Source organism: Leucopleurus acutus (genome assembly GCF_964270905.1).
Source record: "Leucopleurus acutus genome assembly, chromosome: 2".
In the NCBI taxonomy this organism is placed as follows: Eukaryota; Metazoa; Chordata; class Mammalia; order Artiodactyla; family Delphinidae; genus Leucopleurus; species Leucopleurus acutus.
Genome location: NC_139143.1, coordinates 160,211,823 through 160,238,264, shown reverse-complemented (window position 1 = coordinate 160,238,264; position 26,442 = coordinate 160,211,823). Strand labels below are relative to the sequence as shown.

The window sequence follows — 26,442 nt, the reverse complement described above, 5'->3', positions numbered from 1 at the left end:
ACAACATTAAACGCATCAACATTTGAATTATAGGGGGTCCCAGAAGAAGAAGGGAAAGGGAAAGGGCCTGAGAAAATATTTGAAGAGATTATAGTTGAAAACTTCCCTAACATGGTAAAGGAAATAGTCAATCAAGTCCAGGAAGCACAGAGTCCCATACAGGATAAACCCAAGGAGAAACATGCCAAGACACATATTAATCAAACTAATACAAATTAAATGCCAAGAAAAAAATATTAAAAGAAGCAAGGAGAAAGCAAAAAATAACATATTGGGGTGGCCAGAAAGTTCATTCAGGTTTTTCTGTAACATCTTATGGAAAAATCCAAATAAACTTTTTGGCCAACCCAGTACAAAGGAATCCCCATAAGGTTATCAGCTGATTTTTCAGCAGAAACTCTGCAGGCTAGAAAGGAGTAGCAGGACATATTTAAAGCGATGAAAGCGAAAAACCTGCAGCCAAGATTACTCTACCCAGGAATTCAGATTCGATGGAGAAATCAAAAGCTTTACAGACAAGCAAAAGCTAAGAGAATTCAGCACCACCAAACCAGCTTTACAACAACTGCTAAAGGAGCTTCTCTAAGTGGGAAATGCAAGAGAAGAAAAAGACCTACAAAAACAAAACCAAAGCAATTAAGAAAATGATAACAGGAACATATTGATAATTATCTTAAATGTAAATGGATTAAATGATCCAACCAAAAGACACAGACTGGCAGAATGGATACAAAAACAAGACCAATATATATGTTGCCTACAAGAGACCCACTTCAGACCTAGGGACACATACAGACTGAAAATGAGGGTATGCAAAAAGATATTCTACGCAAATGGAAATCAAAAGAAAGCTGGAGTAGCAATACTCATATCAGACAAAACAGACTTTAAAATAAAGACTGTTGGGACTTCCCGGAGGCACAGTGGTTAAGAATCCACCCTCCAATGCAGGGGACACGGGTTTGATCTCTGGTCTGGGAAGATCCCACGTGCTGTGGAGCAACTGAGCCCATGTGGCACAACTACTGAGCCTGCGCTCTAGACCCCACAAGCCATAACTACTGAAGCCCTCGCGTCCATGCGCCGCAACTACTGAAGCCCATGCGCTCTAGGACCCATGTGCTGTAAGTACTGAAGCCCCCGCACCTAGAGCCCATGCTCACAACAAGAGAAGCCACTGCAATGGGAAGCCCGTGCACCGCAACGAAGAGGAGCCCCTGTTTGCCACAACTAGAGAAAGCCCGCATGCAGTAACAAAGACCCAACACAGCCAAAAAAATAAATACAAAAATAAGGATTGTTACAAGAGACAAAGAAGGACACTACATAATGATTAAGGGATCGATACAAGAAGAAGATATAACAGTTATAAACAATTATGCACCCAACACAGGAGCACCTCAACACATAAGGCAAATGTTAACAGCCGTAAAAGGGGAAATCAACAATAACACAATAATAGTGGGGGACTTTTAACACTCCACCTACACCTATGGATAGATCATCCAGACAGAAAATAAATAAGGAAACACAAGCCTTAAATGACACATTAGACCAGATAGACTTAATTGATATTTATAGGACATTCCATCTGAAAGCAGCCAAATACACTTTCTTCTCAAGTGCACACGAAACATTCTCCAGGTTAGAACACATCTTGGGTCACAAATCAAGCCTTGGTGAATTTAAGAAAATTGAAATCATATCAAGCATCTTTTCTGACCACAATACTATCAGATTAGAAATCATTTATAGGAAAAAAAAAACCTGTTAACACAAACACATGGAGGCTAAACAATATGCTACTAAATAACCAAGAGATCACTGAATAAATCAAAGAGGAAATAAAAAAAAATACCTAGACACAAATGACAATGAAAACACGACGACCCAAAACCTATGCGATGCAGCAAAAGCAGTTCTAAGAGGGAAGTTTATAGCAATACAATCCTACCTCAAGAAACAAGAAACATCTCAAATAAACAACCTAACCTTACATCTAAAGCGACTAGAGAAAGAAGAACAAAAAAATCCCCAAAGTTAGTAAAAGTAATCAAAAAGATCAGAGCAGAAATGAATAAAATAGAAACAAAGAAAGAGTGCAGAACACTCTGGCATAAACTGCAGCAGGATCTTTTTTGACCCACCTCTTAGAGTAATGAAAATAAAACCAAAAATAAACAAATGGGACCTAATGAAACCTCAAAGCTTTTGCACAGCAAAGGAAACCATAAACAAGACAAAAAGACAACCCTCAGAATGGGAGAAACTATTTGCAAATGAAGCAACTGACAAAGGATTAATCTCCAAAATATACAAATAGCTCATGCAGCTCAATAACAAAAAAACAAACAACCCAATCAAAAACTGGGCAGAAGACCTAAACAGACATTTCTCCAAAGAAGACAAACAGATGGCCAACAAACACATGAAAAGATGCTAGACATCACTAATCATTAGAGAAACGCAAATCAAAACTACAATGCGGTATCACCTCACACTGGTCAGAATGGCCATCATCAAAAAATCTACAAACAATAAATGTTGGAGAGGGTGTGGAGAAAAGGGAACCCTCTTGCACTGTTGGTGGGTATGTAAATTGATACAGCCACTATGGAGAACAGTATGGAGGTTCCTTAAAAAACTAAAAATAGAATTACCATACGATCCAGCAATCCCACTACTGGGCATATACCCAGAGAAAACCATAATTCAAAAAGACTCATGCACCTCAATGTTCATTGCAGCACTATTTACAACAGCCAGGACATGGAAGCAACCTAAATGTCCATCAACAGAGGAATGGATAAAGAAGATGTGGTACATATATACAATGGAATATTACTCAGCCATAAAAAGGAACAAATTGGGTCATTTGTAGAGATGTGGATGGACCTAGAGACTGTCATACAGAGTGAAGTAAGTCAGAAAGAGAAAAACAAATATCGTATATTAACGCATATATGTGGAATCTAGAAAACTGGTGTAGATCATCTTATTTGCAAAGCAGAAACAGAGACAAAGACGTAGAGAGCAAACGTATGGATACCAAGGGGGAAGGCAGCAGGGGGATGAATTGGGAGATTGGGATTGACATATATACACTATTGACACTATGTATAAAATAGATAACTAATGAGAACCTACTGTATAGCACAGCGAACTCTATTCCATGTTCTGTGGTGACCTAAATGGGAAGGAAATAAAGAAAAAGACAGGATATATGTATATATATAGCTGACTCACTTTGCTGTACAGTAGAAACTAATACAACGTTGTAAAGCAACTACACTCCAATAAAACTTAATAAAATAACCTTCTACTACACTATTCCTAACTACTATGCTAAACTTTCTTTTATATGCCAGTTGCTGTATAATAAGGAACTTGTCTACTCTTTGTCCTAGGTTCCTGGCAAAGAGCTTCTAAAATCCCTGGAATTTTCCAAGTGATAGGAGTATCTTTGTTATACATTAGCCCCTTGGACACATGTGAGTTTATGCTAAAGAGATCGCTCAGGATGGGGGCTGGTTGCCAGAAAGACCAACCACATAGGCCTACATAATGAAACCCCAGCCAAAATCGAACACTGAAGCTCGGTGGAGTGAGCTAATTAGTAAACACATCAATGTGCCAGGAGGGTGATGTGCCCTGATTCTATGGAGAGAGGACAGGGAAGCTCTGTGTTCAGGACTCACTCAGACCTTGCCCTATGTGTCTCTTAATTTGGCTGTTCCTGATTTGCATCCTTTACAATAAACCTGTAGTCGTAAGTATGGCACTTTCCTGAGTCCTGTGAGTTGTTCTAGTAAATCACTGAACCTGAGGGGTCACAGGAACCTGCCAGATTTGTAGCCAATTGGTTGGAAGTGTAGGTGGTCTGAGGACCACACTTGAGGCTGGCATCTGAAGTGGGGGCAGTCTTTTGGGGATCATGTTCCCTTAAACCCACTGATGGTAGTACAGATGATATGAATAGATGAATAACCTTAAGCTGGCAGCATTAAATCAAAGAGATATACCTATATATGGCTTTAGGAAACATTATTTGCATCATCCGGACATATCTTACTTGGAAATATGAAGGGGAGAGAGAGGGAATGAGAGAAGGAAGGAGAGAAGGATGGGAGGAAGGGAGGGAGGGGGAAAGAGAGGGAAGAAAGAAAGGAAAGTGAAGGGAAGAGGGGATAAAGAAATGAAAGAAAGAAAAAGACAAAGATATTGTTTAAGTGTAAAACAACTGCTTTGAGTGACTTAGTGCTTTGTCCTAACAATGGGCAATAAATGTTATAAAGTGAGGCTAGAGGAGACAGGCAAGGAAAGATTCTTTTGCAAAAGTTAAACAAAAACAAATACTGGATTTCCTCAAAATTTTAGATTTTATAGTCATATAGTTAGAGGTATATAAGCATCTTTAATTTCATATCGGAAAAAAAATCCCTTAAACAAGTATTGTCATACTAATTATCCATGACATAAAGCTTCTTAGGAATGCACCTACTGTATTACAGCAAAAGACTCTTCTAAAACCCATCACAGAGCTAATGGGGAAGACAGCATTATGCCAAGGAACACTGCAGAGGTAATGCTTAGAAAATCCAGACAGCTGACACCTAGAAGACTTTTTTAACATGGGCATTAGGGTCCAAACATCTAGGCTGATGGGTTTGGGGACAGAGTTGTCATTTCTGGGAAGGGGTAATTCAAACACTTAAGTGTACTGGGCAGGTAATCTAAACAGAAAGTGAGAATGGGGACCAAGGTTGCACAATGGGACTTTATGACTCAGCCATTTTCCAAAGGACATTTCTGTTGAGATGAAGAATCACTTATTCATAACAACAGACTAGTAGAGAAAACTAGAGAAGATCCTGATCTACAGCAAATCTAGTCCAACCACACAATTTATCCCTAAATTTTATAATGTCTTTTATCAATCTGAATGTTTTGAGAATTAGTCTTAAATTCTATAAGGAAAAATAGTGAAAGGCTTTTTTTTTAATTTTAAAAATTTTATTTATTTATTTTTGGCTGCGTTGGGTCTTCGTTGCTGCATGCTGGCTTTCTCTAGTTGCGGCGAGTGGGGTCTACTCTTCGTTGTGGCACACAGGCTTCTCATTGCAATGTCTTCTCTTGCGCAGAGCACGGGCTGTAGGTGTGTGGGCTTCATTAGTTATGGCATGTGGGCTCAGCAGTTGTGGCTCGCGGGCTCTAGAGCACAGGCTCAGTAGTTGTGGCACACAGGCTTAGCTGCTCCACTGCATGTGGGATCTTCCTGAACCAGGGATAGAAGTGTGCCCTGCATTGGCAGGCGGATTCTTAACCACTGTGCCACCAGGAAAGCCCCAGTGAAAGGTTTTGAAATGGCATGTTCTATCAATAGAAGGATGGAGGCTTCCAGATTCTCTGATCCTACAGAAATGTGTTACTTGGTCTATCTCTGACTAGGCAATTTTACAAGTTTGTTGTAAACTGATAGCTTTGCTGAAAATTGATATTAATGGAAATAATTCCTGTCCACTGAAATGCAAACTGTGTACAAGGAATTCACTTGATGTTGCTCTGTGAATATGGAGCACTTTTGCATTTGTTTTTAAACTAATTTCAGAATACCCTGACTATAAATATGTGGTACTTTGAGTCCTCTTTTGAACCATTTTTCGTACTCTTTCTGTTCACTACATTAACTAATGAGTTAAATAAAATTTCTGTTCATTTTGTATTTGTGTGAGTCGTGATTTTACCTCCCCCCAACCCTTTTACCAACCTCTCCCCATTTCTTCTACCCTCCAGCCCCTAGCAACCATCATTTTACTCTCTGTTTCTAAGAGTTCAATTTTTTTTAAGAGTCCACATACTCTTAAAATACACCACGCAGTATTTGTCTTTCTCTGTCTGACTTATTTCACCTAGCATAATGCCCTCCAGGTTCATCCATGTTGTCACAAATGGCAGGATTTCTTTCTTTTTTAACTGAATAATATTCCACTGTATATATACACATTTTTTTATCGATGCACACTTAGGTTGTTTCCATATCTCGGCTATTGTGAATAAATGACTTTACTCTTTTAAAGAAATTACCCTTTAACATCCCCAACAAGTCTTCAATCTCACTTGGGAGAAGGGATTGTGAGTTTCAATGTATTGTAGTGAAACTAAAACTAGATTGGGAAAAGGCCTAGGTTTAGTCCTTGTTCAATAAGTACTGACCCTGACTAACTTCCAGTGTCATCTCTAATTCTCACTGGTTCATATGTCAAATGGGATTAATTCTTGCTTTGCCAACTTTCAAAGGCATGTTGGAAGAATCAGATGAGTGTGTAATCTGAAAGCATTTAGGTAGTCTGTAACGATCCCAGGTCCGGTCATCCACAGTATCATCAAAGTGATTTTCCTATAACGTCTAAGAGATCCTCTTTGTAGTCTACTCCAAACTCTCACAGATTCCCTTTGTCTACAGGGTGACGTTTAAACTCCTAAGGATGGTGTACAGATCTTTTGGATGATCCAGCCCTTGCCTACCCTCTCACTTCATCTTTTGTTTTTTTCAAAGTTACTTCATCTTTATTAATATTCTTTTTCCTTCTAGTACTTGCCTATCCTCAAAATTTTTCACTAAACCCCAGGCTGCCACCTCAAATGTGAACAGATTCACTTCATCTTTAGTCACCCCTTCTCAACCTTAATACCATAGTAGCACTCAACTTATATACGTAGTCCCAAACATTGCATATGCTGATACCTTCCATCTGGAATGCCCTCTCCTCCAGCGCTTCAGTCCACCTGATAAACTTCCATGCATCCTTTAAACCTAATTCATATATTACCTCTTCTGAGAAGCCTTCCTCATACTCTCATACATAATCATTCTCTTTTCCTTGGAATGTACACATTTATATTATAGCCCTATACTGTATTACAATTTATTTATTTGTCTAATATTATTTGTCTGCTAAATTATGAGCCTTGATGGGCGGGTTGCTTCATGTTTATTTCTTTATCCTCTGTATCTAGCACATGGTGAGTGAGTGCTAAATAAATACTGAATAGCTAAAATGAAATGAAAGGCATTGTTATTATATCTCCATTTTCCCCATAGCAACTAGCACAGAATTAAGCATAGACCAGCATTTAGTAAATAAATAATTAATCTCTGCTTGCTGTCATTTCTTACCATTATTATTATCCAATCCTAATTCAGGGTGGGGGATGAGAAAGGGTGTATGCTAAAGAAAATGTAAATTGACTGCTAGTCAAACACCCAAGTCAATCTGCTAGACATTTTTTTATGAATAACTTAATTCTCACAATAAACCTATGATACAGGTATTATTACTCCCATTTTATAAGAAAATAAGCTAAGGTACAAAGAATTTAACTTCTCTGAAGTCAAACAGCAAACAGTCAATAGTACATTTTCTGGGGTTTCATATACTCTCATATATACTTTCATATACTCTTACCTCATTTGGCCCTCACAATCTTGTGAGGTGCAAAGGGCTAATATTAGTATCCCTTCATTACAAATGAAGAAAACAAGATTTAGAGAGTTTAAATGACTGATAAAGTTTACAAAGCTAGTAATCACTAGGTCTAGGATTAGAATATCTAGGTCATGTGACTCCAAATCTTGTACTTTTTCCATAGGCCAAACAGTCTCACCATAGGAGATCACTTATAGGTCACTCATAAAACTGCAAGAACAGACAAAGTCAATTAGATAAAACAAAACAAGGGTGCTATTTAAAGGATCAGATTTCTAAATTTTCAATCAAACCAATTTCAAGGCTAATCCAGTTTTAACCTCCTTCTCTATATACCCTATTCACACAGAGCTTCAATGTAGGAGGATCATTACTTGTATTTTTCTAGGACCAATATTTCAAACTTTATTATATATGTCATACTCAACACCCAAGGATAGGTCCCCTAGTGAAGAGAAAATCACACAGCTTGTCCAAGACCAAATAAGAAACTTCTATGTCTGAAATATGCACAATATTGATGACTTTCCCAATTTACCCAGTCAATATTTATTGACTATGTGCTGGTCCCTGGGCTAGGGATATAAGGATGGCTAGGACTTGAACAATATTAATCTATATGGAGATAGATAAGCAAATACATTATAACAGAATGTAATATGTAGTTATTAAAGGTATGTTAAAGGTGGAGACCAATTCTGTCTAAATGAAATGAAAAGGCTTCACAGAGGAGGTGATTTTTGAAGCAAAATTTAGGGCACGCATCTTATTCCAGACAGAGAAGGAAGTTTAGGAAATTCTAATTAAGTAGAGGGAAGTAGAAAAGTATAATACTAAGTAGTAAAAGGGCTTGTGTGATGTTCTGTGGAAAACGATAAATGATTCAAGCATAGGAATACACATCAGGAAGCAGTGACTGAAACAGAAAACTAGGTTAGAATCAGATAAAGATCAACGAACATATTCTGCGGATTAGAGGTTTTCAACCTTTTTTAAAGAACTATCTTCAGGGACTTCCCTGGTGGCGCAGTGGTTAAGAATCCATCTGCCAATGCAGGGGACACGGGTTTGAGCCCTGGTCTGGGAAGATCCCACATGCCACGGAGCAACTAAGCCCGTGCACCACAACTACTGAGCCTGCGCTCTAGAGCCCGCGAGCCACAACTACTGAAGCCCACGTGCCTAGAGCCCATGCTCCGCAACAAGAGAATCCACGCAATGAGAAGCCCGCGCACCGCAACTCATCGCAATTAGAGAAAGCCCATGCGCAGCAACGAAGACCCAACGCAGCCAAAAAAAAAAAAAAAGAACTATCTTCAAACACATTTTTATGCAAAACATAACAATAATAACTACAGAGCTTATCTGGTAGGACAGTAAGGAAGCAGAGTTTATACATTCTGCCTCACCTTGAGACCCCCTCCCTGGTGTTCCTTCATAGAGATCTAAAGCAGTTTAGTACTCTATGTACAGTTCTCATCAGCAAATGGTTACCAGCTTGCAATAAGTACAGAAACTGAGAGTAATCACTTAGAAACTCTGTATTATAATTTAAAAGAACAGTTTTATATTGTTAAACCTAATAAAATGTTGTGGTTTATACTTAGATTTTTTTTAAATTTCAGGTTTCTAACAATTCATTTTTATTACATTTATAAGATTATTAGTCTAAAATGAATGAAAAATACTCCTCCTTCAACATGCATAGTTTAAGAAGCACTGCCCTAAAGGTTTCACAACAGACCAGATTTGTAATTTAGAAAGTCAAAAAAATAACTAGTGGCTGTTTAAAAGGGGAAGACAAATTGGCAAATACAAAGGATAAATAATATGAAAAAATAGAAGATTTAAGATGATATAAGGATTACTTGTGTAAATGTTAAGCATCTGACAAACAATGAATAAGGATTTTCAAGTTCAAAGAAAAGGGACATTTCTTCAAGTCAAGTAAGGCTCGCATAAGTAGTAGATTTTTATAGAAAGACCTTAAGCCATCAATCTCCAGAGCTAAATTCATTAAGTCAACAAATTTTAATATTATTATATATGTAACATTATTTACTGAAACACCTACTACATACTTGGTGCCAGGGATACAATGTTGAACATAGGACATGGTCCCTGCCATCACGACAGACATTACTCAGCCAAAAAAACATAAATAGATGCTTCATTTAAAACTATTATAAGTACTACAAAGGAAAGTCACATAGTATTATGAAATCATGAAACATAGAGATTAAATAGATTCTGGGAGATAAAGGAAGGATTCCCTGAAGAAGTTATGTCTTAGTTGAAATCCAATGAATGAGCAGAAAGTAACCAGGCAAAGAAGGGGAAAGAACATTCTAGGCAGAGAGAACAGGCATGTAAGGGGGATGGGGCATGAATAGCCCACAAAACAGAAAAAAAGCAAGTATGACTGATGCACAGAAAGCAAGGAGAAAAGTGACAAGAGGTCAAAAAGGTAGATGGGCTAGTTCATTAAAAGTTCTATAAGCAACAACACAGATGAATCTTGAGGACGTTATGCTTAGTGAAATAAACTAGTCACAAAAGGAAAAATACTGTGTGATTCCACTCATTTGAGAAACTTGGAGTAGTCAAAATCAGAGACAGAAAGAACGGTGGGGCAGGGGCTGAAGAGAGGGAGGAATGGGGAGTTACTGTTTAATGGGTACAGGGTTTCAGTTTAGCAAGATGAAAAGAGGTTGTGGAGATGGATGGTGCCGATGGTTGCACAACAATGTGAATGTACATAATGCCACTGAATTGTACACTTAAACATGGTTAAAACTGTAAATTTTATGTTATGTTAACCAGAGTCGGCTTCTATTGCTTCTATCCAAAGACGCTTATGAGACAGAAATTGGTACGTGGAAGAGGGGTGGTATAAATGAGTCCCTAAGATGTAGAACTGACTGGATCAAGGTTGGGAACAGCACAGTGCAGACCTCTGTCTCATGCTGAGGTTGGCCATCCTTATGCAGTAGGAGACGGCTTATCAAACTGTGGTCTTCTACCAGGACTCACCACTACCGAGGCACACTGCAAAAACAAGATGTGGTAGGGAAAACACAGGATGTATTGGCTATGCAGACAGACTTGAATCAGTTCCTATAAAAAACAAACTGCTTAATATGAAATAGGGGAGATATTAAAAATATTTATAACCTGTCAGATCATACCAGTGCATAATGGAGAGTATCAGTCTTGAGTTAAACTGGTCAATCTGAAAGTATTTGGAAGAAAATATCACTTTTGTTAAAAAAAAAAAAAAAAAAGATTCCTTCTGCCTAGAGCCTGCACACGAGCCTTGCTGAGTTCGGAAACTACCCGGGGCTAAAATAAAAATGGTACAAACAAAGGCAGAAAGGTAGGACCTACAGCTATGAAAAAATAAGAGAGTTCCCTTGAATCCCCTAGGGTCCCCTCAAGCACCTCTGTTATGCATTCCTTGCCTGATAAAGCTAGGATACAATCCAGAAGCAAGGATCAGATTAATACCTTCCTTCCCTAGGCCCTGTTTCAAAATAAGTGAGGCAATAAATTCCTTTTTTCCCCCTTTGTCTGTAATCCATTTATGTTGGATTTCTGCCCTTTACAATCAAAAAGTGTTAATACACTACCAATATTTAAAAATGCACTGCTTTTTTCAGAAGGATCACCAGGGCACTACCCCAAATCTACAGAAACGATGTCCAGGTCAGGGTATCTGTTATTTCTTAGTAAGTGTTCCAGATGATCAGGTAAATTGGGGAAATACTAGCTTAGACTAAAGTTTAACACTCAACAAAAGTCTAGTTGTCTCCTCCTACACTGTATCAAACAATAGTTGTTATTTCCCAGTAACACAGAAGAAGGCTATTATAACAATATTTATTTAGAACATACTATGAGCCCACCACTGTACCAGAATCCACCATGGTATACTGGGGGCACTAAAAGTTTAAGGTGTTGCCTTGCCTTCCAGAATCTTGTGTTCTTTAATCTGTAGAAAAGACAAGACCTACAAATACATCGGGGACTGCTGAACCTGTCCGATCAACAGAATGATCTAAGGATCTTTTCGGTAGATTAGAGGTGGCAGACATGGGATTTAAACCCCTATCCATCAGACAACAAAGCTATTTCCAAAACGTGTTCAGTGCAAAATACAGTTCCTTCTCAATACAAGGTATAGGAGCACGCAAAGAAAAAATTAGGTATAATGAATACAGTCCATTAATTCAAATTTGGATATAACTAATATGAATTAAGCACTTATTATTTAAACATTTACTGTATTAAGCACCTAAATATAGGTTTTCACTAATAACTAATAATCAGAAACAAATTAGTTGATTGCCTGAACTGACATTTCTCTTTCAGATGATTAATTTAAATGCCATCATTAGGGAACTTAACATATTAAAAGAATAAAGAAGTCAATAAAAACATTACTTTTTACCAAATTCAACTAGCTGTTCTCAAGAAGGCAACTTTGACACCTAACTGTCAAGGTCAGCATAAAAAAATCTATTTATTGTTAAGGCAGTTAATAGAATTCAGCCAAAACAAGCAATCCTTGCTTATTCATTAAGTAAAGTTGCATTAATTAAGTGGAGGTGTTGTGGAAATAAGAGCGTTAAGAGTTGGGGAGTCTGGAGAGTAAGTTCTGGATTAATAAAGAAGCAAGAGAATCGCTAGCTCTACTGGTTATCTGTTAGTATTATTTTCTAAGCTTTCTATAGAGACAGGACATCTAAATTCATTAAATAATTATTTACAGAATATATCCTTTGAAGATAAATTTCTGTGAGTGGTTTCCTTTACATGTAGGCACAACTATAACTGAGGAGGAAGATACACTTAGTAAAAGAACTGTAAACTCTGATTAAGCGATTTCTCAAGAAGTTTTTTCTTAAAACTAAGTCCAGGACTTTTAAATTGATCTCACTCCAAGAATCACACTAATCTTATAAAGCATTTTTAGAAAAAATAACTATCCAACTCACACTCATATACAGTGATAACAGGTATTAGCACCTTTTTATAGTGTCACACAAACAGATCAAATAAAATAACATTCCTATGTGAACTGAATCATTTTTGCTTACAAGCCAGCATGGTAGGTACTTAGCCACAATCCCTCCAAATAAGTGTTCTGTGCTTTCAATTAACAAGCAATATTATGTAGTAAGAATTTTTTTTACATTTGTGTGAGTCCTTTCTGTTGACTAGCACTTGGCATATTTCTGTCATCTGTATGTATAAGACACTGAGATAGAAAAAATTTATATGGCACGCACCTAGCATACACATGTAGCACATGCATCAATCAATAGACTGCAGCTTGTTGGTCCCATCAAATGAGTCAACCAAACTGGGAACATTTTATGAAGAAATGTGTTTTAATTAAATTCCAAAGAAATAGCATATAAAATTATTTTAACTTTATTATTACTTAAAAAAATAAGCTTTTATTTTAGAACAATTTTAGATTTACAGGAGGCCTGCAAAGATAGTTCAGAGTTCCCGTATACTCTGCACAGTTTCCCCTATTATTAGCATCTTACATTAGCATGGTACATTCATTATAATTAATGAACCAATACTGATACAATATTAACTGAAGTCCACACTTCATTTAGACTTTCTTAGTTTCCACTTAATATCCTTTTTCTGTTTCAGGATCCCATTACCCTTCCCAGGATAACACATTACATTTCGTAGTCATGTCTTCTTAGGCTCTTTTTGGCTGACTTTCCTTGCCTGATGACCTTGATAGTTTTGAGGAATACTGTTCAGGTATTTTTCAGAATGTCCCTCAATTGGGATTTGTCTAATGTTTTTCTCATGATTAGACTAGAGTTACAGGTTTTGGGGAGGAAGACCACAGAGGTAAAGTTATAATAACTTTTTATCCCAACTATCACCTGGATAGTAAGCTCACTGAGGGAAGGAATCTTATCGTATTCTCATCTTTGTATCCTTAGTACATAGCTGGCAAGTATCTGTTGGTTAAGGAGACAGCGGATATACACCAAGGGTTGAGGGGGTACAGAAACTTTGCTATTTATTTATTTATTTAATTTTTGGGGCTGCATCGGGTCTTGGTTGCAGCACATGGGATCTTCATTGCAGCATGTGCGATCTTTCGTTGTGGTGCATGCGTTTCTCTCTAGTTGCGGTGCATGGGCTCCAGAGTGTGTGGGCTCTGTAATTTACGGCATGCGGGCTCAGCAGTTGTGGTGCACAGGCTTAGTTGCCCCGCAGAATGTGGGATCTTAGTTCCCCAACCAGGAATTGAACCCACGTCCCCTGCATTGGAAGGCGGATTCTTAACCACTGGACCGCCAGGGAAGTCCCTGCAATTTATTAAAATATGAGCACTAACCCTAACAAGGAAATTGTTCATAAGTTTGCTCAAACTAAAAATAAGAATGACTGATTCACTAAAGTGTTTCATTCTTCTATTCAGGGATCCTTCTAGTTTACCTATTGTGGTAGAACAGGATATATTCAGCTAAAAAACAAGTTAATTCTTACAGGTAAACCTTGCCTCTTGTATTGATGAAGCCTCAGAGATATATAACACTGCTTGTGGGAAGTATACATGGTAAAATGGAAAGATGCATTAGGGCTAAAGTCAGGATGGTCTGGGTTTGAAACTGAGTCCTATCACTAATAAATTGTATAATGTTGGCCAGATATCTTTGAGTCTCAGTTACTTTACATATACAATGGAGCTAATAATATTTATATGAGGGTGGGTGAGATCAACACATGTTTGCATTTTGCAGTGTGTCTGACAGACACTTAAGTTTAATCCCTTTCTAAGTATGGTTTGTTACACAGAATAGGTATGCTTTAAACACATTCTGGAATAAGGCAGGATATACATAAACAAACAAACACAGATGATGATGGTTGTTACTTTTACACTGGATGAATAAACTGTGAAACGATTCATGTGCAAGTATGTTTTTAGGTAGTTAACACTTGCCTGATATACAGCAGCCACTCAAATGTTCGATGATTCTTCCATCAGATTTCTTGGACCCAGTGTCAAGAGAATCAATTCCAGTTTTCATGACCCTGGACAAACCATGTCCCTCCTTTAGGCGTCATTTTCTTCACTGAATAGTTGACCTAATAGTCACAGAGCTTGAGAGTTGCAAGAAATCTTAGAGATCACCTACTGTCACCCCCTTGCCTAAATCATAAAGCCTGTGAGTGGCAGACTAGGACTTGAATGGGGACTCCTAACCACCAAGCCTTAATTCTTTCCACAAACCATAGTACTTATAAGGTCTCTTTCACCTTTTCGTGTATGAGATATTGTAAATTGAACTACTGATCTTTAGAATATCACCTAATTCTGAAAATCCACTAATCAACATAGCTTAAGTTCTATCTTTATTAAAACCAGAAGATACAGAAGAATAAACAAAATTTTCAGTATTAATCCTAGTTTTAGAGAAACTATGATATTGACAGCAGAGGATGAAAATCCTTTCAACTGTGTTGATATATCAAATACTTAAATAGAGAGAGGATCTATTCCAAATAGTCTCCCTGACTCCATCTTCTTCATTATTAAATGGAATTATAATCATTCGTCCACAGAACTGGTGGACTGAATCACTACTATTCTGAGATACCCACATCTCTATTATCTTGGTATCCCTTACTGTAACTGAGAGCACAATGATTTTTTTTTTAATCCAATGGTCTCTTTGTAGTATTCCTACTTTACCTCCATAGGGCCTTGCACACTGCTGACTATTCCTTTCTTTTTGAAACTTACCGCTGTTCCTTTGGCATTCAAAACACTGGTTTCTCCTGATTTTGCTTATAATGTAGTGATTCAGAGAATAGCTTACTGGCCAAGAGCAGAGACTCTGGACCTAGGTCGCTGGAGTTCAAATCCTGGTTCCACCATCTGCTAGTCCTGTGACCTTGGACAGGTTACTTAACTGTTATGTGCCTGTTTCCTCCTTGTGCTTGTTCTCCTCCTTAGTCTCTTCCTCTGCTACATTTCTGTGACCTCCACATATTCCACCTGGGGGATTCCATCCATGCAAAGGGGTCTTTACTTCTGTCTACCTGGAAGGCCTTCTTCTCTTCATTCTATCTAGTGAATTCCTTCCTAACCTTTAAGATCCAGTTTAAATGTCATTCTCTCTCTCTCTCTCTCTGAAGCTTTTCCAAAGACCATCTCTCTCCTTCTGCCTTGGTAGTCAATTGTTCCTGCCCTTGTGTTCCCATATTACTTTGAATATATTTCAATGAGAGCCCATGTTACATTAGATCGAATGACGTTGAGCCATTTGAAGTTGCCTATTTTAGACCATTTCAGACCTGTAGAAAACAGTTACATGATTCATCCTAATAACATCTCTTTATATTTCTGCTGCTCCTTCCCTCCCTGCATTAAACTCATAATAAAAACTACATGCTATTATTCTTTAAAAATACATATATAATACAATGTTTCAGATATATAAAGAATAATGAATGGACACCCATATATCTACAGCCTAGTTGAAAAAGTATTTACCAATACAATTTAAGGCTCCTGCGTGCTCTTCCCAGCAGTATTACTGGTCTTCTCTCCCCACCTTACCCTTCAGAGATCCCCACTATCCTTACTTTGATATTTATCATTACCATGCATTTATTTAAACATTTATTATGTAAGTATGCTTCCCTAAATAATACATGAATGTTGGGCTTTATACAATATAAATGTGTTCTGCCATCTGCTTTATTTACTTAACTTTTTACTTGTGAGATTCACCCAAGTTACTATATAGATCTAGTTCATTCATTTTCATTATTGTACGGGATTCCATTAGGTAAATATACTACAATATTTTCTTTCTTTTATAAATAGACATTTGGACTAGTTTGAACTTTCTGCTACAAAAATGTTGCATAACTATTTATACATGCATAGGAGAGTTTCTAAATGGTATCTGCCTAGGAGTGGAATTGCTGGATTGTAGGTTATGTGTGTTTTAGTTTTAACAGATATTGCTAAATTTTTCTTCACTATGGTTGTGCAATTTCTATTTCCATCAACAGTGTCCAAGAGCTCCCTTAACTCTACATTCCCACCATTATTTGGTATTATCAGACTTCTTAATTTTTGCCAATCTAATAGGTATGAAATGACATCTCATTAGAACTTTAATTTTCCTACAGGAACTAATTACCAGCAAATGGCTAATAAACTTTTAGGTTGCCTCTTTTATACCTTGTCATTCTTCTATTGATTTGTCTTTTTCTAACCTATTTGTAGGAATCCCTAGTTAATACAGACAGTAATATTTAGCTGTTATATGTACCATAAATATATTCTTTAACTCTGTGGCCTATCTGTGCATTTTTAAAATTATGGCATTCACCTTGGTCACTGTACAGAGCTGGAAGACAGAGTGATGGAAATCACTACCATGGAACAGAATAAAGAAAAAAGAATGAAGAAATGAGGACAGTTTAAGAGACCTCTGGGACAACGTCAAATGCACCAACATTTGCACCAGCATTATAGGAGTCCCAGGAGGAGAAAAGGGAGAGAAAGGGCCTGATAAAATATTTGAAGTGATAACAGCTGAAAACTTCCCTAACATGGGAAAGGAAACAGTCACCCAAGTCCAGGAAGCACAGAGTCCCATACAGAATTAACCCAAGGAGGAACACTCTGAGACACATAGTAATCAAATAGCAAAAATTAAAGACAAGGAGAAAATATTAAAACCAACAAGAGAAAAGCAACAAATAACATACAAGGCAATCCTCATAAGATTATCAGCTGAGTTTTCAGCAGAAACTCTGTGGTTCAGAAGGGAGTGGCACAGTGTATTTAAAGTGATGAAAGGGAAAAACCTACAACCAAGAGTACTCTACTCAGCAAGGCTCTCATTCAGATTTGACAGAGAAATCAGAAGCTTTACAGACAAATAAAAACTAAAAAATTTCAGCACCACCAAACCAACATTACAACAAATACTAAAGGAACTTCTCTAAGCAGAAAAGGCCACAACTAGAAACAATAAAATTATGAAAATGGGAAAGCTCACCGGCAAAGGTAAACATACAGGATAGGTAGGAAGTCGTCCACACACAAATATGATATCAAAACCAGTAACTGTGACAGGAGGGGAGTAAAAATGCAGGATATTTGAAATGCATTTGAAATTAAGAGATCAGCAACTTAAAACAATCATGTATACATATAGACTGCTATATTAAAACCTCATGGTAACCACAAATGAAAAATCTGTAATAGATATACACACAAAAAAGAAAGGAATCCAAACACAACGCTAAAGATAGTCATCAAATCACAAGAGAAGAGAACAAAAGAGGAAAGGAAGAAAAAAAACCTAAAAAAACAAACTAAAACAATTAAGAAAATGGCAATAAGAACATACACATCTATAACTACCTTAAATGTAAGCAGATTAAATGTTCCAACCAAAAGACATAGACTGGCCAAATGGATACAAAAACAAGACCCATATATATGCTGTCTACAAGAGAACCACTTCAGACCTAGGGACACATAACAGGCTCAAAGTGAGGGGGTGGAAAAAGATATTCCATGTAAATGGAAATCAAAAGAAAGCTGGAGTAGCAATACTCATATCAGACAAATAGACTTTAATATAAAGACTGCTACAAGAGACAAAGAAGAACACTACATAATGATCAAAGGATCAATCCAAGAAGAAGATATAACAATTGTAAATATATATGCACCCAACACAGGAGCACCTCAATATACTATATAAGCAAATGTTAACAGACATAAAAGGAAAGTTGACAGTAATACAATAACAGTGGGGGACTTTAACACTACACTTACATCAATGGACAGATCATCCAGACAGAAAATCAATAAGGAAACACAGGACTTAAATGACACATTAGACCAGATGGACTTAATGGATATTTATAGAGCATTCCATCCAAAAGCAGCAGAATACAGATTCTTTTCAAGTGCACATGGAACATTCTCCAGAATAGATCACATGCTGGGCCACAAAGGAAGTCTCAGTAAATTTAAGAAAACTGAAATCATATCAAGCATCTTTTACAACTACAGCTCTATGAGATTAGAAATCAACTACAAGAAAAAAAATGCAAAAAACACAAACATGTGGAGGCTAAACAATATGCTACTAAACAACCAATGGATCACTGAAGAAACCAAAGAAGAAATCAAAAAATACCTAGAGACACATGAAAATGAAAACACGACAATCCAAAGCCTATGGGACATGGCCAAAGCAGTTCTAACAGGGAAGTTTAGAGTGATACAAGCTTACCTCAGGAAATAAAATCTCAAATAAAGAGCCTAACCTTACACCTAAAGCAACTAGAGAAAGAAGAACAAAACCCAAAGTTAGTAGAAGGAAAGAAGTCATAAAAATCAGAGCAGAAATAGATGAAATAGAGATGAAGAAAACAAAAGAAAAGATCAATGAAACAAAAAGCTGGTTCTTTGAAATGATAAACAAAATTGATAAACCTTTAGCCAGACTCATCAAGAAAAACAGGGAGAGGGCCCAAACAATAAAATTAGGAATGAAAAAGGAGAAGTTACAAATGACACCACTGAAATACAAAGGACCATAAGAGACTACTACAGGAAACTATATGTCAATAAAATGGACAACCTAGAAGAAATGGACAAATTCTTAGAAAGATACAATCTCCCAAGACTGAACCAGTAAGAAATAGAAAATATGAACAGACCAGTTACAAGCATTGAAATTTAATCTGTGATTTAAAAACTCCCAAAAAACAAAAGTCCAGGACCAGATGGCTTCACAGGTGAATTCCATCCTTGTCACTGTACACAGCACAGTGTCTGTCAGTTAGCAGACATTAATAAATATTTGTTGAATGAATAAATGAAAAACTGAAAAAACACACATAAAGAAATTAGACAATGTTTTAAGCTCTTATTTTGGAATTGTGACCCTCTATGCCTATTAGGTTTGTTTTTTTTTTTTTTTTTTTGCGGTACGTGGGCCTCTCACTGCTGCGGCCCCTCCCGCCGCGGAGCATAGGCCCCAGACATGCAGGCCCTGCGGCCACGGCCCACGGGCCCAGCCGCTCCGTGGCACGCGGGATCCCCCCGAACCGGGGCACAAACTCGCGTCCCCCGCATTGTTAGGTGGACTCTCAACCACTGCGCCACCAGGGAAGCCCGCCTATTAGGTTTTATAAACTTTTATATTTAAAGAAATAAATTTAATTTAGCTTGGAGACTTTCCGGCAGTCCCTTGAGATAACTGGAGATAAGACAGAGCACCAAAAAATCAGGACTGGAAGTCCAAAATTTTAAATCACCTAAGACAAACAGTTGTCTGCTCTCTTCTTAAATATCTCCAAGAACAAGTATGCTGGCTCTCATGTTTTCTATTATACTTTGCAGAACATAATGACTAAAACAGCCTCTAGTTCCACCATGTTTGAATGCCCCAGAGGAAAGTCTACAAAAGTGAGTGTAAAGCAATTCTACTAAATAAGAAAACACTTAGAAATGTGCCCATAATACATCAATGAGCAATAGACATAGTGATTAAAATGAATATACAATATGTATATGCTTCAATTTTAAAAGCTAACAATGGTAACAACTATAGTAAATCAGAGGGGAAAATAATGCATCAGCCTTTATATAATTTAAAATGGAAGGAAATTAATATATTACAACTTACAACAGAACCAGCAGGAGGTTCAGACAGCCCAGAGTCTTAAAAAGGAAGTCACAGAAAGCAATGAGTCATTCTGGACAAAACACAGAATCTGTAGTAAGAAGACCTGGTTTTGAGTTGTCATTCTGACATTTACTAGCTATTTGGCATTGGGCACATCATTTAATCCACCTACACCTCAGTTACTTATCAGTAAATAGAGTTTATAATGATCTGGCATCCTCTCTAACAGGGTTATTGTATGTTTCAAATTAAGTAGAAAAATGTGTGACATACTTCAATAACATGCAATTGTAATCACCTATCCTTCTTCATCTTCCCATCTCCCCAATGGCAGCAATCTGTATAACTGTGATGTTTTTTCCAGCAGGGCTCAGGAGAGCTAGTATAGGCAAGGAGAGAGAGATTAGTTCGGGATTTTGCCCAGACAGGGACAGAAGGACAAAAGAGCAAGGGAATAAAAGATAATGATAAGAGAGTGAATGAAATAGCAAGAGACTAAGAAAATTAAGCTGGATAGGGAAGGAAGTGAAGACAGGCCTTGGTGGGGTCAAAGAAAAGATCTAGTAGATCCTCAAAGGTCAGGCAGAAGAAGAAATTTTGAACAAATCTGCATGTCTTCATTCGTAATTTCAGAGGTGGGCCATCTTTGCATGAGAACAAAGCTCATGGTGTGACTAGGGGAGCTGATTAGCTAAAATGATGATCACTTCAGTTGAAGAGGTCAATGTGTTGAAGAAACGATCATCCATGTGAGTACTGAAGCCACTCAGGGTAAGGCCAAAAATTGAGATGGAAAGGAAGACTGTGTGTACTAGGTCCTAAATGATAGAGAAGATCTATTATATAAGAAGACAAGAGTGGTATAGCCCTTGTGCCAGAGAGCACAGGGATTTTAAGAAGGCAGAGAAGCAGCGGTCTGGAAATGTATGAAATAGTGGTGCATAAAAAATTACAGTCATCCTTACCTCTCTCCTTTTGCAAGGAGTGGTCTGGGAGAATGAGCTGCACCCGTTCAGAAGGGCTAGATTAAGCGATCTTACTCTCCTGGCTTCCATTTAAGGCCAGAACACACATTAAAACATCCCATAAAATGGTTAACAGTGTAGAAAACAGGAGTTTCAGAGAACAAGTGGAAAGGTTTGAAAGGGAGCAAAATAGCAGGATTGGGAGAGAGGAAGAGGAAGCCAAGTCAGCACAGGAATAACAGTACAGAAGAAAGACATATGATTGGAGGAGCTGGGACAAAGGTTAACAGAGGATAAGACTTGCTGGGTTTATATGGCCAAAGGTTATCAAAATAATTAGTTCTAGCAGTTCCCTGATAGCTAGGGAGTTAGCACTAAGGCCTTGACAATGGTTTGGTTAAATTCCCTCATTTACAGATTGCAGGGGGTGGGGGCAACATCTGAGTATCTAGTATGTACTTATTCACATTATGTAAAGTGTTAAGCCCTACACCCACACCTTTCCTCATTTTATAAATGAGGGAACTGAGGATCACAGAAGCAAAGTGACCAGCCCTGGGTTGTATTATTAATATTCAGTGACACTGAGGACCCAGGCTTATTTTTCAAATCTAAATCAGTATGGCAGTATAAGAAAGAATTTGAAATGAGAACATCTTTAGTCACTTTCTACCAGTGAGATCTTGTATGTTTTTTTAACTCCACTAAGCCTATCTACCAAACAAGGTTATTGCAAAAGATTAAGTAAGCTACAACTACAAAATAAATCCTAGTAGTTATTTTTTTAACTGAAAGCTGGTCTACATAGGAACTTATTTTCAAATGTGAATTTACTTGGTTTATTTCAAACACAAATCCAAAGTGTCTAAATTAATGCCTATAGATTTTACAGATAGGAAACTGAGGTAGAAAGGGAGGATGTACAATCTATGGCTCCCTCGAATATCTAGAATCAAGTCCAAACTCCAAAGTTTCAGGTCTTTAATACTATGGCCCCAGCCCACCTCTCTAGTGGGCTTATTGACTTACACAAATACAATACTTGACCTCTGGCAACTATCAATTTTTAAAAACATATCCTATAATTTCCCCATTTTGGAGCTCCACCTAAATTATTTAATCTATTTAAATTTGTTCTCCAAGGCTCAAATAAAATTCATCTTGAGTGTAAAGCCTAACCTTGTTCCAACTGTTGAGAAATGATGGCTCCATCCTCTGAACTCCTGTATCACTTTGCTTTACCTCCCTTAGAGTACTTATTGCCTTACAATTTAGGTAAGCATGAAAAAATTTCATTTCTGTCATCAGAGCTTAAGTCCCTTAAAGGTAGTTGGAAGAGAATTAACATTTACTTTGCATCTCTGAAGTGCCAATTGCTTCTCTAGTGTGTATACACACACACACACACACACACACACACACACACATTATTTCATGTAACCTCTGTGACACCCCATGAAGTAGAAATCTATTTTTTACACATAAGGACACTGAAAGTTACAGAAGTTAAACAATTTGCTTACAGTCCTAAGGCTAGCAAGTGACATAGCCTAGATTTGAATCCATCTTTCTAACCCAAAGCCTAGGCTCTTGCCACTATACTCTTCCCAGAAACCATGAGTATATCCTCACTACTGATTGTTTCCTATCTATCCACTGACCATCAGGGAAAAAAACCCTCCATGGACTTCGTCATTAAGTATCAGCAGAAAGGATTTGATATAGGATATCTGCCCTCCTACTTTCCAAGAGTTAGAACAGATTCTTCAGAGCCAACAGAATGACTAATATGAGACCTGAATAAAGATGAAGAGATCAGAATCCTGCTTCTAGGAAGGAAAAGTCAAAAACCATTACTTCTCCATTCTTGTGTTTAAAAATTCCTCCTCCTCTGAGGTTTCCACCACCTGGCTATATCACTCCTTACCCCTCCCCCTCATCTGTCATCTACCACCCTCCCGATTAATCCCCTATATTCACTGCACCTGGGTCCCAATCCCTCTCTTCCCTGCATCCTAGCATCCTAAATCATTTCACTATCCATGCAGAAGACTCGTTCAATACAATAGCCTCGCAGTTCCTTGTCATACTCAGCTTCACCCGACCTTCACCTCTGCTGTACTTCAGCATCTCACACACAGAGACCTAGCTGTCACCTAGAAGAGCTCCACATCAGACAATTTAACTCTAATATTCCACTTTCTGACCACAACCTTTTTTTTCTATCTTACTTCTACATTTGCTCATTGACCTAACTCAAGAAATCACAGAACCTCTAAGTCCCAAACTGAAATCATTATCCAGTGTTTCCTGTCTCAGTTAATGTCACCATCATCCCCCTAGTCATCCAAACCAAAAACATGAGCATCACCCTGGACTCCTCACCCTCTGATCTACACACGCAATCAATCATAAAGCCTCACAGATTCTCTCAACTTCATCCCTCTCTCCTCATCCCTATAACCACATTTAAAAAATGTTATTTAAGCATATCTATAAAAACCTTTCAGTGATAAAAAAAAAGTCACCCATTGAATTCATTTCAAGATACTTATGCATACAGGGTCTACCATGACATGGCCTCGGACTGTATTTCTGGCCTCACAACTTACCACTTACATCTTCATCGTTATTTCTTAGCAGTCCCAAACTGCTTGCGGTTTTCTAGGCAAGCCATTCCTTTTCTCACACTGATGCCTTTACTCAAGCTATTCTCTCTGTTTGAAGCACATTTTTTACTCATCTTTGCCTGACTTACTTCTACGTACCATTTAAGACTTGGGTCAGGTGTCATGTCTTCCTCAAGCCTTCCCTCAAGTCCCGGACTAGTCTAAGCACCCTCGCCTTGATGCAACCACAGCATCACAGGCATAGCTCTCACCTTTTATTCTGAGATGACCTATTTCAGCATCTAATTTACCAACTTCACAAGGACTGGAAATGTATCTTATTCATCTCTTTCTACCCAGCTAAACATAGTACATAGCATAGTGCCTGACACATAATAGACACATTAAGTATAGAGTAAATGTTAGAAGATGTTGAGATTACATTTTCAGTGGGATATTCACACCAGTACTTTCTCACAGAGTTTTTTAGTATTTCCTACCATTAACTCCAAGTCCTTTGAAGGGAAGGAACCAGAGCTTTTCCTGAGTCTGCACAGTTCTGTAAAGAATGATGCTATACAAAGTTTTACCCAACAAACATAACAGAAATCAAAACTTGACATGTGCTAGAAACTTCAAAACCACTGACCAAGTGAAAAAAATGAAGATATAAGAATAAAGATAAAGAACTAATTCTGACCGCTGTGTTGTCTATGTTATGTGCTTGTCTATGTTATAAAAACAGTGAAATTTTGCTTAGAATATAAACAGCGTCCTGGATACAAGAGCTTGGCGTTTTATCTACAAGGTCATCACATCTCTGCTAAGCTTAAAAAATTACTAACCTGCAGGGTTGCTTAGGCAGGGGTTTAAGTTGTTGGTAAAGACAGTACTTAAAAACTTAACCCCACAAACCAAGGCTCAGTGATAAAAAGGCAAGTAAAAAATAATGCTGGTATATGAGCAACAACAAAAAAATGTTCTTTTCATAGTAATTTTGGGCCTTGTGTTGGCAGTTAGAAAGAGAGCAAAGAGTTCAATGTAATAAAGCATTTCCCTCTCCAACTAAATATTAAATTGCAGTCTGGCATCAAACTAGGGATGCCAGACTCAATTCTTTCCCAGTGTAAAAAATAATAAGCTCTTCTATTTGCATGGTGCATTCCAATCGATATACATTTGCTCATTTGATAAAGTGTTCATAGACATTTTAAATAATGAGGGAAACCCCCAAATTTTCCACAATAACTCTTTTAGTTGGTTTAAACAAACAGTACTAGATTTTTTTTTTTTTAAGTTCAAAACACGGCACAGAAGTGAGAAACGGAATAGAGTACTTTATATTTAAGCAGGTCAATCCTTGGGGCCGAAAGAGCTTCTTGCAGAAACTTAATAGGTTTTGGGTTTCCTTGGGAAGAGATCGGTTTCCCATCACTGGAGGAGATGTTCAGACTTGTCAAATTATTAGGGTAGAATTTAGGATTTTCAAAGCTACTTTGGCATGGGATGAGGGAAAGGGACCCTGGATGACTTTTAAATTCCCTTCCAGTCTGGAGATGTTTTGGGGTTCACTTACCTCCAGGAAACCCCTTTTCATTCCTCCGGGGCTGGCCCACAGCTGTGCCCACGTGTCCAGCCCTCCTGGCCGCTGGCTCACCTCGGTGCCCAGCGGCTCCCGCCCCCGTCGGAGGTTGGAAACCTGCTTTCCGCGCCCGTTTCCGGCGGCACACGTGAGTTGTCTCGGCGCAGCCCCAGCCGCCGGAGCCAGCCCGGAGGACCGCTGCTGACAGCTCCCCGCCCTTCGCGCCCCCGACCCTCGGATGAGCCACGCTGTCCGCCGACCTCGGTCCTCGCCCGCCCCGAATCGGATCCGGCCGGCGAGGATCCACAGGCATCTCTCAGCTCTCCTGTCCGAGTCGACTGACAGCCCCTCCGACTCCCGGCCCTCGGCCCAAAGCCAACACTCTCGGGCCGACCCAGCCCCGCCGGCCAGAACAGAGAGACCGCCGTTCGGACCGCCCGCGATGCGGACCCTCCAGAGATCCCCGTGTCCTTGAGTTTCCCTCGCGGGGCCCCCGGGGCGCCTCTACTGAGTCAGGGCCGCGGGCCGGACACTGGGCCCCGCTGGCCCGGCCGCGGAAGCAGAACGAGCCGCCGGAGCTCCGGGCCCAAGAACACGGCGGGGGACGGCCGCGCTCGGACCCCAGACAGGCCGACCGGCCGGGACACACAGACGGACAGTCGGGCCCGAGGGGCGGGGGCAGCGGCCGGGCCGGTCCTGGCGCCTCCTTCTCACCCGGGGCGGCCCCTGGCGGCCCAGCCCCTCAGGGCGCGGGCTTTCCGGGAGACCGGAGGCGGCCGCTGAGGCGCTTACCTGCGGGCGCAGCGACGACGCGGAGCGGCTCACTCCCTGCCCGCCGCCATGTTTCCGCTGCGCAGCGAGCTAGGGAGGACGCGCGGAGGGGGCGGGCGGGGGCGGCTCCGGAGAGCAGCGGCTGCCGGCCGGCCGGCGGGCTGGCGCGCGGCTGGGGGCTCGACCGAGGCGGCGGCGGCGTTGGCTGAGGCGGGGGCGGGGCGGGGCGCGGGCTTCCCGGCCCCGCCCCCCGGGCCTCAGGCCGCAGGGTGGCGAGCGCCTCGGCAGTTGGGCCCGCGCGGGGGG

General features: G+C 39.2%; 1 protein-coding gene across 3 annotated transcripts in view; it reads right to left on the bottom strand.

The window, feature by feature from the left end:
- SCMH1 (Scm polycomb group protein homolog 1) overlaps positions 1 to 26,232 on the bottom strand; it is a 190,583-nt gene extending 164,351 nt beyond the window's left edge. For 2 of the 3 annotated variants that reach the window (XM_082860565.1, XM_082860568.1), the window contains exon 1: positions 26,158 to 26,232. The gene's annotated coding sequence lies outside the window, so the exon portion shown is untranslated. The remainder of the gene's footprint in view (positions 1 to 26,157) is intronic. The other variant, XM_082860567.1, reaches the window with a different exon arrangement.
- Positions 26,233 to 26,442: the final 210 nt, after the last annotated feature.